This window comes from Pan troglodytes, chromosome 1, assembly GCF_028858775.2.
Source record: "Pan troglodytes isolate AG18354 chromosome 1, NHGRI_mPanTro3-v2.0_pri, whole genome shotgun sequence".
NCBI lineage: Eukaryota > Metazoa > Chordata > Mammalia > Primates > Hominidae > Pan > Pan troglodytes.
This window is the reverse complement of record NC_072398.2, coordinates 221255820-221270857: the sequence shown is the minus strand read 5'-3', so window position 1 is coordinate 221270857 and position 15038 is coordinate 221255820. Positions and strand designations below refer to the sequence as shown.

General features: G+C 53.7%; 1 protein-coding gene and 1 long non-coding RNA gene across 3 annotated transcripts in view; one reads left to right on the top strand and one right to left on the bottom strand.

Moving 5' to 3' along the window:
- Positions 1–15038, bottom strand: part of CASZ1 (castor zinc finger 1) — a 160258-nt gene that overhangs the window by 90920 nt on the left and 54300 nt on the right. The gene's annotated exons all lie outside the window — the stretch shown is intronic.
- On the top strand, positions 1667–4930 carry LOC134809418 (uncharacterized). The gene is made up of 3 exons (XR_010155025.1): positions 1667–1829; positions 2420–2683; positions 4680–4930. It is a non-coding gene; the product is annotated as an uncharacterized LOC134809418 (long non-coding RNA).

The window sequence follows — 15038 nt, the reverse complement described above, 5'->3', positions numbered from 1 at the left end:
TTTACCCACTCTGGAAGAGAACACAGCCTGTGAGTGAGGAGGACTGAAACGAAGGCAGAGGGGGAGCCATGGGCGCCAGTGTCAAGCCCGGCCCACCAGGGAGGGCGGCATGGAAACAGCCTGGAGAAGGAAGAGGGAAAAGGGAGAGGTGGCCAGGGGTAGGGAGAGGCCCGCGACCGTCCCAGGCCTGTGGGAAGCTGGGAGACCAGGGCGTCTCGCAGGCAGGGGCTGCAGAGCCATGAGGCACCTGCCGTTTGAGCCCAGCCCCAGCCCCCACGCCAGGTCATCGGCCATCCAGCTCTTCATTCACAACTCTCCATGTGTGCTATTCTGGGTACCAGGTTTGCACAAGGCCTTTTAAGTCCGGAAAAAAAACAAAACAAACAACCCAGCCTCCCAGAAGCTCACAAACACCCCAGCTCCTTGAACCCCCGGGCCCAGGGGATTCAGCACAGCCCAACAGTGCCCCAGTGCCCACCCTCTGAAAGTTGGGAAGCTTTTACGGTTCTGTCCTGAAGGACTCTCTTCCTTGGTCCCCATAGCCCCCAAGCCGGGTTCCTAGACTCCAAGAATGAGAAAACCCCTTTCCCAAGGTGCCAGGAGTTACAATAGGAACTTCTGCCTTCCCACCATGTCCAGGAAGAAAAAGTGTCTGCACCCTAGGGTTCAGGGTGCTAGGAAGCAAAAGTGGGGCCGAGAAGCTGGCCTTCACCTCGTTCCTGATCAGAGGCTCAGGAAGGCCAGGCAGCAGCTGCCAGGACTGCCCTCAGCCCTTGCCCAGACTGTGCCGACCTGGGAAGCTGTGGAGCCCCTGGCTAGCGGCCAGACAGCATGTATGAGTGTTGGGGGTGAGCTGGGGGGGAGAACTCAGGCTTGCCATGCCCCGGCACCATGCCAACACGTGGAAGGTTGAACTAACCCCGGGCGCGATGCCACGTGCCCAGAAACTGGGCATCTGCTGGCGCAGCAGCACGTGAAGAACGAGGGGTCCTACCACCGCCTATGCTCTGGGCTCCCCCTCAACACATCGCGGTGGTAGGTCTGCTCCTTCCCCACATGGCACTGGGTATGGGGCCTTCCAGTGTCCCCTTGGCACCATGCCCGCCACATACTGTGGGCTATCCCCATTGGCACCAGGCCGCACACGGGAGGACTCAGACACCCTGCTGGACTCTAGCCAAGCTCTGAATGGCTCTCCCCACTGGCCTGAGGCCATCAACTGGGCACCTCTGGGTTTGGGGCCCTGGGACCATCCATTTACTCTAAGGGCCCATGGGACCACCCTCCCGCCCCCTCTGTGCCCACAGACAACCACGCACCATCATTTTATGGACCACGGGAAAAGGTCAGAAGCTTTTGTAAAACTCGGTGCAATGTGCAAACTATCTAAAAATGAAAATGAACGTCCTTCCCCTCCGGTCACCAGGACAATCCCGTCCCACTGGTTAAATTTTCATGTCTGTTCCAATCGAGGGCGCAAACCCCAGAAACTTTCTGAATTGTTTCTCTCCCCAGCTGTCTACTGGCCTCTCGCTCTCTTTCCAACTCTTTCTTTCTTGGCTTCTTTTTTTAATTATTATTATTTTATTTTTTATTTCCCCCTCTTGGTCAGGTTAAAGCGCTCCTGAGGGGTGATTGACGGGGGTTGCCATGGAGACCCCGGCTTGAAAAAAAGCCTCGTTAGTTGCCAACTCTGTGTGTTGTTGTTTTACAACTGTGACCGACCGTCACATGAGAGGGGGGACAGCTGGGGGCCGGGCTGCACAAAGGGGAATGGCTTTTTAATGGAGTGCCTGGCCGGCGCTTGAAGACTCAATAAAGAGTTGCTGGTGAGTCCCCTCGCTGGGCCGGGCCCAGCACACGGGGGCCGCAGGCCCTTTGTTCCACAGGAGCTGGGATGGGAAAGTTGGGAAAACCAGCCCCTGAGAGGTGAAAACAAGAGGCCTTCCCCCCGCCCACTCTCCGGACAGCTATTTTCTGTCACTCTCACGGTGCCCGGACCGAGGGGACAAAACCGTCTTGGACAGGCTGCCATGCTGGGGGAGGCGGTTGGGAGGCAGCTGGGGGAAGGGGAGTGGGGAGGAGAGGGAAGGGGTGGGGAGGAGGGGGCGGCCGGCCTGCGGCTCCTGCCCCCCAGGTCCTCGGCGTTGAAGGCAGGTGGCCAATGGGAAACTAGGCCGCTGCAGGGCGGGAGGCCAGAGGGCCCAAGACAGGCCTGCGCTGGCGCTAATGGGAAGCAAGACGGCTGCAGGGGGGCTTCCTGGGGGAGGAGGACCAGGCTCTTCTAGCTGTGGGCCAGGAGCATGCACACATTCACAGGCTGGCACTGCGGGGCAGCCGGGCCCAGGTGGCTCCTCTCCCTCTCCCCGGCCACCCCATGAGAACTCCCCCACCCTCTTAGCTATCTTTCCCACCGCAGCTCCTCATCTGTCCCGGACAGTCCAGGGAACCAGGAGGAGTTGCTGAGTGGCAGTCCACCATCAGGCCAAGAACTCAGCCCCTTCAGATGGCAGAAACCAAGTGCCAGAGCCCTGGGGGGCTTAAGGGAGCAGTTCGCAAAGCGTGGTCTGCAGGCCTCTTCCCGAGACCCTCTCAGGAGGCCGTAAAGTCCCCATAGTGGAACACAGTTTCAACGTGCCCTATTCAACGTGGGGACATTACGCTGACAGCGCAAAGGCAGCGGGTGAGCGGAACTGCCGGCGTCCCGGCGCAGACCACAGCAGTGTGTGAGAAGGCATGTGTTCCTCAGCACACGCCCTTCCAGCTCGAGAAAAGCCATATTCACTTTATTTTATTTTATTTTTTTATTTTTGACATGGAGTCTCGCTCTGTTGCCCAGGCTGGAGTGCAGCGGTGCTATCTCAGCTCACTGCAACTTCCGCCTCCCAGGTTTAAGCAATTCTCTGCCTTAGCCTCCAGAGTAGCTGGGACTACAGGCCTGTGCCACCACAACTGGCTAATTTTTGTATTTTTAGTAGAGATGGGGTTTCACCATGTTGGCCAGGCTGGTCTCGAACTCCTGGCCTCAAGTGATCCACTCGCCTTAGCCTCCCAAAGTGCTGGGATTACAAGCCATATTCACTTTATTTATTTATTTATTTATTTATTTATTTATTTATTTTTCAGACAGGATCTTGCTCTGTCACCCAGGCTGGAGTGCAGTGGTGTGATCTCGGGTTGCTGCAACCTCTGCCTCCCAGGTTCAAGCAATTCTTCTGCCTCAGCCTCCCGAGTAGCTGGAATTACAGGTGCCCACCACCTCAGGTGATCTGCCCGCCTCGGCCTCCCAAAGTGCTGGGATTACAGGTGTGAGCCACTGCGCCCGGCCCCATATTCACTTTAAAATGTCCCTGATGAAGCTGCAAATATGATTAACTTTTAGGAAGTCTTGACCCTCGAGTATGCATCCTTTGAATATTCGGGGAGGATGAAAGGGAAGCATGCCTAGGGCCTTCGAGTCCAATGCCTGTCTGGAGGACATAGACCCGTGTGACTGAGCTGAGAGTGGAACCAGCTGCCTGCTCCAGGGAACACCATCTTTACCTGAAACAGTGACTGACAGACAAATTGTGATTTTTCAGATTTGAGTGTTTGGCAGCTATTTTCTCAAAAGTGGACAAAGTGGGCCTGTCACTTCCAGGGGGAAAAAACCTGACAATATTTGTTGCCAATGATAAAATCTGAGCTTTCCAGTGAAAATCAGACTTTTGGAAAACTTATATCTGCCACTGCAACCTTGACGGCATCCTAATACTTAACAGCTTTTCTGATGAGACCAGTAATGATACTAATGACTGTGATTTTTAAAAAATATCATATAGGCTGGGTATGGTGGCTCATGCCTGTAATCCTAGCACTTTGGGAGGCTGAGGTGGGTGGATCATGAGGTCAGGAGTTCAAGACCAGCCTGGACAACATAGTGAAACCCCATCTCTACTAAAAATACAAAAATTAACCGGGCATAGTGGCGTGTGCCTATAATCCCAGCTACTTGGGAGGCTGAGGCGGGAGAATCACTTGAACCCGGGAGGCAGAAGTTGCAGTGAGCCAACATTTCACCACTGCACACCAGCTTGGGCGACAGAGCTAGACTCCGTCTAAAAAAAAAAAATCATATAATGAAATGTGTCAACACTCTGAAGACCTGCATTCCTCAGTGAGCCAGTATTTTCCACATAACTGATGTGTGAGGTTACAAAGTCTCACATCAGGGAATGAGTCATTCAAAGTGCTCATAGAGCAGCTTGAGCAACATAGTGAGATCCCGTCTTTACAAAATAAATAAATAAATAATTTAGCTGGGTGTGGTGGCTCATGCCTGTAATCTCAGCACTTTGGGAGGCCAAAGCAGGAGGATCACTTGAGCTCAGGAGTTTGCGACCAGCCTGGGAAACACAGTGAGACCTTATCTCTACTAAAAATAAAAAAAAAGTAGCTAGGCATTGTGGCATGCGCCTGTGGTCCCAGCTACTTGGGAGGCTGAGGTGGGAGAATCCTTTGACCTGGGAGGTTGAGGCTGCAGTAAGCTCTGATTGCGCCACTGAACTCCAGCCTGGGTGACAGAAAGAGACCCTGACTTAAAAACAGAAACAAAACACACACAGAAAAACAAAACGAAGTGCTCATAGATCAGTGGGGTTTACTGAAACAGTACACAAAGTTCATTGATGTGGTTTCAGATTCCACCTTGGAACTAACCTGTGAGAGTCTGTGATAGTCTGCAAAGGCCCTTGAGATACTCCTGCCTTTGCCAACTACACATCTGTCTCCAGCTGGATTTTCTTCATAGACTTCAACCAAAACAACCTATCAGAAAGGTTATGCGAAAGAAACTTGCCAAAAAATGGAAAGCAACTCCACTCTTCTCACTAAAATTTTGTTTTGGAAAATACAGTTATTCTCAAAAATATGTTCTTTATGTTAACACATCATGGACTTATTGCTGTTATTTTTTAAATGAATTAATAAATAATGATTTTTAAAATTTCTCAGTTTTAATGTCTTAATATGCTAAATATCCATATATATAATCCACGCAGGCCAGGCATGATGGCTCATGCCTGTAATCCCAGCACTTTGGGAGGGTGAGGCGGGAGGGTCACCTGAAGTCAGGAGTTCGAGACCAGCCTGGCCAACATAGTGAAACTCAGTCTCTACTAAAAATATAAAAATTAGCCAGGTATGGTGGCACAGGCCTGTAGTCCTAGCTACTTGGGAGGCTGAGGCAGGAGAATCACTTGAACTCGGGAGGCAGAGGTTGCAGTGAGCCGAGTGCAACTGCACTCCAGCCTGGGTGACAGAGCAAGACTCCGTCTCAAAAAAAAAAAAAAAAGAAAATACATATATATATATATATATATATATATATATATATATATATTCCACACAAACCAAAACTTTAAGAGCCCCAATACTTTTTAAGATCATAAAGGGTCACTGAGACCAACAGGTGTGAGAACCACTGTCTTGGGGAACTAGGGGCAGAAAATACACGTGGTGGAACGCAGTGGAGTAGGGCTTCAGCAGCGATGATTCTCTGGCCCACAGCTGGCCTTAGAGGTGGTGCGGGCCTGCTTCACTGATGCTGCCAGGATATCCGAGGGGAATTACACATCACATCCTAGGTGAGAGATTCAACCTCGGGCAGGATGGTGACCCTGGGATGCAGAGGCAGAGGAGGGGGAGATGGTCCTACAAGTAGTAAAAGAATCACCCGGGGAGGTGGCCCCTTCTGCCTTGGACTTGAAAAGGGTCTGGCTCCCATGGTGGCAGCAGCAGTGCAGGGGACGTGGGATCCAGGTGAGGTAACACTGCCCTGGGCCACACTTGCCCCATCAGGGCATAAGGAGGAGCTGGTGGAGAGGGTGCCTAAGAACTTAGAGCTGAACAGGGAGTCTTGCCACCAGTGTGCAATTCACAGGATGCCCTGGGCCCCTTCCCAGGGACGTGTTAATTATCTTCCCCCACTGGTCCCTGGGGGTAACCAGGCTGGAAATGAGCAAAGGCGGGCTCTGGCTCACCTTGCTCTGTTCTGCCTGGGAAAGCCCATGGTCCTCGGCCCCAGGCTTGGCTCTAGAGCAGAGATGTGGAATTTTCCAGGGAAACTTCAAAATCATCACTGAGAGGGGAAGACATTTGAAAACTGATCTTAAAGAGGAGAAAGGAAAGAAAGAGGGCAGGCCAGGCTTCCCAGGGTCGCCTCCAGCACGGGGGACTAGATGTGAAAGACAAGGCTGTGTGTTTTCATTTCACACCCAGAGTCCCCAGGACCCAAACTTGACCTGGGGCCCCAGGTCATCCTTCCTCCAAGAATGTGAAGCTCAGGGACACACAGGCTCTGTGGCCTCTGCTGAGAGTGGCATGTCCGACCAGCTAAACCTCTGTGTCCAGAGACCCTGACACTCGCCACTGCCGAGAGGAAGCTCATGGTACAGCACCCTACCAGGGCCACCTGCACGCCTGTCCATCCCACACACTTCCCAAGAGCTGGCTTTGTATCAGGGACCACATTAAATGCTAGAGGCTCATCAGGGACAATGGCAAAAAGGGCTCCACCCTCACTGGTCCCTGCTCTCAGAGGTGAGCCGAGAAGTTACCGGGCAACTATAACTCAGGGACGGGCACTGAGACTGTAAAGCTGTGGGAATATATGAAGAGAGGCCCAACTCAGTCTCCACTAATCCTGGAAGGCTTTTGGGAGGAGGTGGCATCTATGATAAGACCTGGAAGATGAGCTCAGAGGAGCCAGTACAGCGTAGTCAGTACTGGGCAGCCTGGACTCTGGGGACACAGCTGGGTTGGAATCCTTCCCTGCTACTTCTCAGCTCTGGGATCCCCAGCCTTGGCCCCCTCTTCTATAAAATCAGAGGTGATATTGGCACCTGCCTCACAGGGCTGCTGAAGGAGAGTCCATGAAATAATGCAGCTAAAGGGCATGGCACAGCACTTGGCACATACTAAGCAGTGAATAAATGTTAACTGTTACATTAATAACTAGCGAAAGTGCTAGTCTCACCCCTAACAGGTCCACCTGGCCAGGCCCCCAGGCCGACCCAACCAGGCAGAGCCACCAGCCCAGGAGGAGCGCTGGTACATCCCCAGCCCTGCTCTCTCACAGCACACACGGGTGGGATGGGACAACCCCAGGGCCTGCCCAAGCAGATGACAGGCAGAGGTGGCAGCCGCCCCCCTTCCTGAGCCTGTGGAGTACTGAGCACCACTCGTGCTGATCTCAAGGAGTGTGTCTTCCAGCACCGAAACTCCAAGTCACCTGCCTGGGAAGAAGCAAGAAAAAAAAAAAAAAAATCCCATGGCCGTGCCCTCCCTTGGAAAAAAAAAAATTCTAGGAAACAAAATACAACGACATCTTTTTATTTTGTTTTTTTCGGTAATTATACTAAAGATGAAAAACTCATAATAAACATCTCCCAGTCCCCACCTGCTAACAGTAATTATAATAGACTCAACAATAAATGGTAAAGCAGGGCAGAGCTGCATCTCGGGAATTCTCTAGGGCATGTGGATTAGCTCGGAAAGCCTGAATGATTAAAATACACTAATTAAAATTTTGTGTTCCTTGGTAACTCGTCTGCCTGGGCCCCTGGTGTTGGCAAAATGGGAATTAACGTGACAAAAGCAACACAGAGGGTTTTTGTTTTAAATAAAGAAAAAAAGAGAGAGAGAAAGAGAGAGAGGGAGAAGGGAAGATCTATATAAACAAGTTAGACACCAGGAGAGAAGAAAGGCAATGTGGTTTTCTCTCTTTCTCTAACCGGAGCACCGCAATGTTTGGGGGTGGAAGGTGTATGGCACAGTCCATGCCATTAAGGAGAGGGCCCTTTACGCCTGCCCTGGGGTGCCACGGAGGATCTGAGGAGCATGCATCTAGGGGTCACTGTTTAAAAACAATTACTGGAGAGAAGAGGGTGGGAGAGAGAGAAGTGGGGGGCCACAAGGGCCCACCCAGTCCGGCTTTCCAGAGGCATCCCTTGAGGGCGGCCACATACTCTCAACTCCCCGCCCCATGACCAACGGGACCCTGGGAGGACGCAAGGGAGCTTCTACCCCATTGCAGTTGCACAAAAGAAATTGAACACTTTTGAGTTGCCCTTAGCAACCTAATTGCATCAGTACATTGCACACAGGAGCCAAAGTAACTGAATTTTGATGAAAAGACGGCGGTAATTTACGGCATCACAAAATTAGTTGTCATGGCGACGGGTTAATTACATCTCAAATTAACAATGCAAGTGTGGTGAAATTAAATATAAATCATATTTTCTGCATAAATTATAGGGGTTGATTAGACCGGGGCTCTGGGAGAGGGAAAGGTTGAGCCGCCACGGGCCCCAAGCTGCATTCTGAGCTGACGAGAGAGGCGCCTGCAAACGCGGGCGAGGCCCGGGAGCTCTGGGAGGGGACGGGGGACTGGCGGAGTCAGGCGCCAGGGCTGCCTCCCTCTGCTCCCGCTGCCGCTTGCAGGCTCAGCCAGCTCCACGCAGCGCCAGGGCTGTCCCCAAAGTTTGGATCAAACTTTGCCTGGGGGAGGGGGTGTGCTGCAGGAAGGAGGGATGGCTGGTGCCTCTTAGCCAAGTGCCACAGACAGAAGTTTTGCCTTTACCCATCCCAAATGACTCTCCCGGTTTCTGTGCCCTGAGCTCTCAGAGAACCCACAACAGATGGCCAGCTGAACCCTCAGTTCCTTCGGTTAAATGAGGTCAAATGCTTTTCAAGTCACGGGCATCTGCCTACCAAGGGACAGGCCCAGTGTCATCTGACAGGCCATCAGTGCCTCGCTCTGGGCTGCACCAAGGGGACACTGGGAGTTGTAGGTAGTCAGGGAGCCCAGAGGCAGTGGCTTAGGATCAGGCGCAGCCCCAGGCACATCAGGTTGAAAATGTGCTTTTTCAGCCAGCTCTGGTCAAGTAGCTGCTCTGCGGACACCACTCTCTCCTACCCAGGGGCAGGGCAGTTTGACCTCCTTAAGACAGGGGGAGAATGCAGAGCATTAAAGGCAGAGGAAACCCCAAAGATCACTCTGTCCTGCAACAGACCACCCCAAGTCATGAACGATGCCCCAGTGGCCACACCCAACCCCACCCACCTGTTGCTGATGGGCGGTACTGGCAGCATTTCTGGGCCTTGCCACCCAGGACCACTGTGCCAAGTTCAGCTCAGTCTCCAGGAACCCCCAAGCCAGGCAGCTTCACCAGAATGCCCAACTGATGGACGCTTCAGAATCGCACCTGCCTCCCTCACACTCCTGGTCCCTATCACTCAGGTCCTAGAGAACACACACGTAACTCTGGGCTCACGGTCAGCATCTGCCACCTGGACAAAGGGATCAGCAGGCAACGAGACGGGAGCTCCAGACCTTAGTGAGCAGCATGGCACTGAGAACCTCGAACCCGGGGAGTCCTCAGGCCCCTCCCTGGGATGTTCTGATCCCGTGAGTCTGGATGGAGCCGGGCTTGTTGTTTTTAAGCTGCTCCACCCGGGATTCTGATTTGGGCAGTCCCAGACCCACACTTAAGAAACGCTGGCAACACTGCTACTAATCCCATTTTGCAGATGAGTACATTGAGTCCAGCAAAGCGTGATCACTCCCCAAAACACACAGGGCAGAGCGGAGATTCAAACCCAACTCTGAGTTCTCATTCATCACCTACGAGGCCCCTCTCTCAAGGATGTGTCGGGCACCATGCCAGGCCACGTGGGAAATAAGGACGAGTGAACCACCAGCTTGTCCTTGAGGAGTACACGGTCTAGTAGCGGACACAGGGCCAGTTAGACAGCCACAGCCCCACGTGTCCAATCCATCACTGAAGGACAGGGACGTGGGAGGAACGATGGGGACAAGGGGAAGGCAGGGACTGGCACACCTGGGTGGGAGGTGCCCGGGCCTGCAGGTGCTCCTGGGGCCGTGGGCTGGGCTGAGTGCCCACTGGAGCTGTGCCACACTTCACCTGGCCCAGGTGGGAGGAATTTCCTGAAAGGCTTCTGCAGAGAGGGGGAGAAGGAAGGAAGAGAAGGCCCTTGGCAGTCCCCTGACCACGGATGTACATGTGCAGTTCATGAATATTTCAGTGGCCATTTATTTATCCCTGCTCCATCCAGCTGCTGGGGCCACAGACCAAGGTGGATAAATATAGCCACTGGGCGATCAATGAGGCATCCGCTCCCCACCCAGCCACATCCATTAGGCCCCTCGTTCCCACAACCTGCTGGCTGGGCACCTTGTCCTGCTCAATTGGTTTCCGATTTTCATTAGCGGTGGAGGCACAGCCCCGCTCCAACCCTGGGCGTCCCCCTCACCCTCGTGGGCCCTCCCCCCTCAGGCTGGGCATGGAGCCCAGGGCTGCCGTCAGCCTGGAGGGGCCCTTCAGAAGTCCCAGCCCACCGGAGCGGTGAAGTGAGAGAGGACACAGAACTCAAGGGCCAGACCTCACGTCCTGGCTGCCCCGCTGGAGGGCAGAGAAGTGGGTGGGGTTTCCCTAGGACTCCAGCCACCCACACGTGACCCACCAGCGAGCACAATCTAGACACAGAAAGCTAGGCTGTTGTTTGCATACCCTGAAATATCTGGGGGACCTCCCAGACCTGGAAGAAGGGTGCCCAAGGGAGTTACATGGCTGTAAGGGTTGGGGTCTGTGGGCTGCCACGGGGGACCCTCAGCTCCATTAGCCTCTCCTACTGCCTGCAGCTACAAGATCAGCACAGGCCACCCGGGCCTCCCACTCACCAAGGCCAGGGCCTGGCCCCAGCCTGTCACCCAAAGGAGCAACAGTGGGCCGAGGTGCTCGGAGGGCTGTGGATCAGCCCGGAGGCCCCGGCCCACTCCAGGCCTGCTCTTCCTGCCAGGCTGAGGCCATCTCAGGAAGGCTGGGCACAGCCCTGTGGGGCGCTGGGTGCAGTCAGGCAGTGATGCTGGGGACACAAGCTCAGCCCTGGTAGGGTCCCAGTCCCCTTTCACTCATTCCACAAAGAGTCACTCAACACCCACAATGCGCCTCATGTTGTCCAAGTGCCGGTGGGGCAGCCCCAGACAGGATGGCTGCAGGTCCCTCCTTCGTGGAGTTTACCCTTGGCAAGGGTGGGGGTGGGGACGAGCAATCGAGCAACTAATAAATGACAACTAATGAGTTCTATGAAGACAATAAAACAAGGAGAGTGACAGGGACTGACCGAGGAGAGAGGTGGGGCTGCTTCAGCTACCTCTAAAGAGGTGGCCTTTGAACCAGAGACCCAAGGGAACAGGGCCGCCTGGGCCTTCCAGGTGAGGAAGGCGGGAATGGGGAGCCCAGAATGTCTCAGTCCCGGGACGCTGACGCGGCAGGAAACCCGGAAGGACGCAGAGCACCCCACCCACCCCCTCCTTTTGGTGCCAGGTGGCCAAAGGCCCAGGCCAGTGGCTGGCAGGACGGGTGCCCACAGCAGGCCGGGGAAGGGGGAGGACAATGGCTGGCAGAGAGGCCACCTGCCTGCTGGCTGTGGACACAGGCCCCTCCTCCAGAGCCACTGCCAGGATAGGCCAGGTGGGATCCTGCCCGCACAAGGAGGCTGCAGGGCCATGGGGCGACCTGGGCCAGGGCTTTCTCCAGCCCTTCGACCCCATCCAAACCAGCTTCAGAGAGGCAGGGCCTCGACCCAACTGGCCCTTTGCAGGGAGGACACAAAGGTGGGGCTGAAGGTGAGAGGAAAAGATCAAGCGTAAACCCCACAGGGAGAGGGGGAGGAGAGGGAGGCAGGCCTGTGCCTTTAAAAGAATTTTCATTTAAAGGCTCTTCTCTCTTCCACCATTTCAGTGATCTATATGCAAATATGCTAATGCATGCAAATTAAGACACCACTTTTAGTCCCAATTTAATAGAAAGCATTAAAATACCATTTTTTTTTCCAAAAAACTCCATATGCATGAAGGAAGGATTTTTTTTTTTTTTTTTTTACTTTTCGCTAAAGTCACATTCCGGCAGCAATTTTATGCTGTCAAAATGTTCTCAACAAGGGGAGATTTGACTGGCTTCTCTGAGAACCAGTCATAGGAAGCTTGGGCTCTGCTTCTTATTGAGTTCTTTTTTAAAATTTTGCTGGGGGTCCGGGGGAAGAAGGGAAAAAAAGCAACAACAATAACGAAAAACAAGTCACCCAGGCATCTTGTGGAGGGTGGCTGCTCTTTTCAGGCCGGCGGCCAGTCCCCGGGCGTACAGCGTGCGGTGAAACCTGCAGCTGCGGGACGGGTGCATTCACGAGGGGGGTGTGTGCGCCTGGGGGTCACCCCTGCTGTCTCTCTGGGTAGGGGTGCAGGTGAAGCTCACATGTGCCACTCTGTGAGTGTCACCGCGAGGGAAACCCTCCCAGGGGCCCGGGCCCAGGGTGGCCATGGTGAGGAGGAGGAGGACCACATGCGCAGGGAAGGGCATGGGGCACAGCATGTGTGTGGCCCACACAAGGGCGGTCTGCTCTCACTCCCCTCGCTGCTCTGTAATTAAGCTCGGCTGCGCCCACTCAGGCTTCCAGACCTTTCCCTGAGCCCTCCGCCCCCCCGGGCCCACTCCCCATTCTCCCAGCCTTGCTGGCTACTTCCACTCCCCAAAGAGCCTTCAGGGGCCTTCTTGTCGTTGATCAAAACAACAGGGTCACCAGCCCCTCAAGAGTCCAAGCTATAGTTTGGCCCAAATGGCCAGGCCAGGGTGGCTCTGTGTCAAAGGCCCTGCAGCTCCTCCCTCTCCTGTTTCTCTGGGCCCTCTCTTTGGGGTTCTGGTTCCCGATTAAACCTTGACCTCTCTAGCACATGCCTTTTGCCACCTCCCCCACTGGTCCTGGCTCTTCCTTCCCTGCTGAAATGAGTTGAGGCTGAGACCTGGGAAGCTGCAAGGTGCTGGGATCCCAGACGAGTCCCTCCTGAAAGGGCGAAACTCAGTCATTCAGGGAGAAAGGGACCACAGCCAACCCACCACACAGGTGGAGCCCACGGACAAGGTCTCATTCCAGTGGCCCGGTGTCACAGCGTGTCCTCGTTTGCAGCTAGGGTGAATGCCAATTACCACCGCCCCATAGGGAAGCTGCCCCCCTGGCCAGCACCAGCCCGGGCGCCTGTTAGGTTTTAGTTCACTCACTCCTCTCTGCAACCCCATAGGATACGAGTTACCGATTCTATGTCACAAATTGGAAGAGCGAGGCTCAGAGAGGCAAGGCCGCTTGCCCAATGTCTCACAGTGGCTCAGTGTCGAGGCAAGGCCTGTGTATCTTCCCCATTCCCAGAACCTGCTGGAAGTCAAGGGCAGCACTTCAGGCCCCAGCTCTGCCCCGCTCCAGTGAGGAACCTGAAGCCAGCACAGCCCCTCCCACTAACCCATGCGCCCCAGCCCGGGCTTCAGCTCCACATCTGTATAATGGGAGAGTGAGGTCCTGGGGATCTATGGCTCCTTCTGGCTTATGCCTGTGTAACAGATGGGAGAGAAATGAAGATGGGGCTGAGGGTCCCCCCAAGCCAGGGCTTTGAGGCAGTGTCTCCCCAGGGCAGCCACACCATGGTGGAGGCCCTGAAGGCAACGGGCTGGGAGGCCAAGCAGAGCTCAGAAGAGGTGGGAGAGAAGGGTCTAGAAGCAGGAGGTGGAGGAAGAGAAACTGCAAATTGCGGGTAGGAAGTGCTTAGTAAAATCAGAAAAATTTCAGGGCACAATCACTCATGCCTGTAATCCCAGCACTTTGGGATGCCAAGGCGGGTGGATTGCTTGATGCCAGGAGTTCAAGACCAGCCTGGGCAATACAGTGAGACCCTGTGTCTCCACAAAAAAAATTTTTTTTTAATTAGCTGGTTGGGGTGGCGCATACCTGTAGTTCCAGCTCCTTGGGAGGCTAAAGTGGGAGGAATCCTTGAGCCCAGGAGGTGGAGGCTGCAGTGAGCTATGATCGCTTCACTGCACTCCAGCCTGGGCGACAGGGTGAGACCCTGTCTGGACAAAAAAAGAAAAAGAAAAAAAAGCCTAAAAAACACTTAGTTTTTTTTTTTTTTGACAGTCTTACTCTGTTGCCTAGGCTGGAGAGCAATGGCACAATCTCAGCTCATTGCAACCTCCGTTTCCTGGGTTCAAGTGATTCTCCTGCCTCAGCCTCCCAAGCTGGGATTAGAGGCATGTACCTCCACTAATTTTTGTATTTTTAGTAGAGACGGGGTTTCACCATGTTGGTCAGGCTGGTCTCCAACTCCTGACCTCAGGCGATCCACCCACCTCAGCTTCCCAAAGTGCTGGGATTACAGGCATGAGCCACTGCGCCTGGCTCTAGATTGGGCTTTAAACAACATGAGGGCAGGGACTTGTTCAAAGAGGAAAACAGCAAAGCAAAGCCTGGAAAAGAGCCACCAGCAGTTGTCCTGGGGGTGGGGGCGGCAGGGCACAGGGAGCAGACACAGGTGCACACAAGCTCCAGCACTGGCCCAGGCTGAGGGTGCTCTGTGCACACAGCTCTCCAGTAAAGATGAGCATGGGCAGGGCTGGCGTGATGAGGCTGGTCTAGCAGAGCTCACGGTGGAAAAAAGAGATTTAGATATTTACGGGAAATACATTTGTTGGTGCCAAACCCCTGGTTTTATTATCGGGGAGAAAAACAAACCCAACCACCGAAACTCGCCCTCAACTGAGAATCCACAAGGAGGGAAACGATTTCCCCATCAAACCAGTTTTATTGGATATAAATATCTAATTATTCCTACTAGGCCCTGGAATGCCAGACATTTTGCAGCTTTTATAACATGTGTAGGAGTCTTTACAAACGACTTTTATACATATTTGTATATATATATATATATATATATATATATATAGTTATATATTAACAAACCTGATTTGAATCTCATCTGAATTATTTTTTGCTTACTGGGCAGTTTGTGCGTATCTGTGTGTTTTTTCCCCCAAAGCCAGGAGAGATCTAGAACATTTTGGTGCTATTCTAAGACCTAATGTGCCCAACCCAGCAAGCGCCGAGACACCGACCCCTCACCGCTTCTCCCGTGCCCCCAGCCGCAACCCCACCACAGC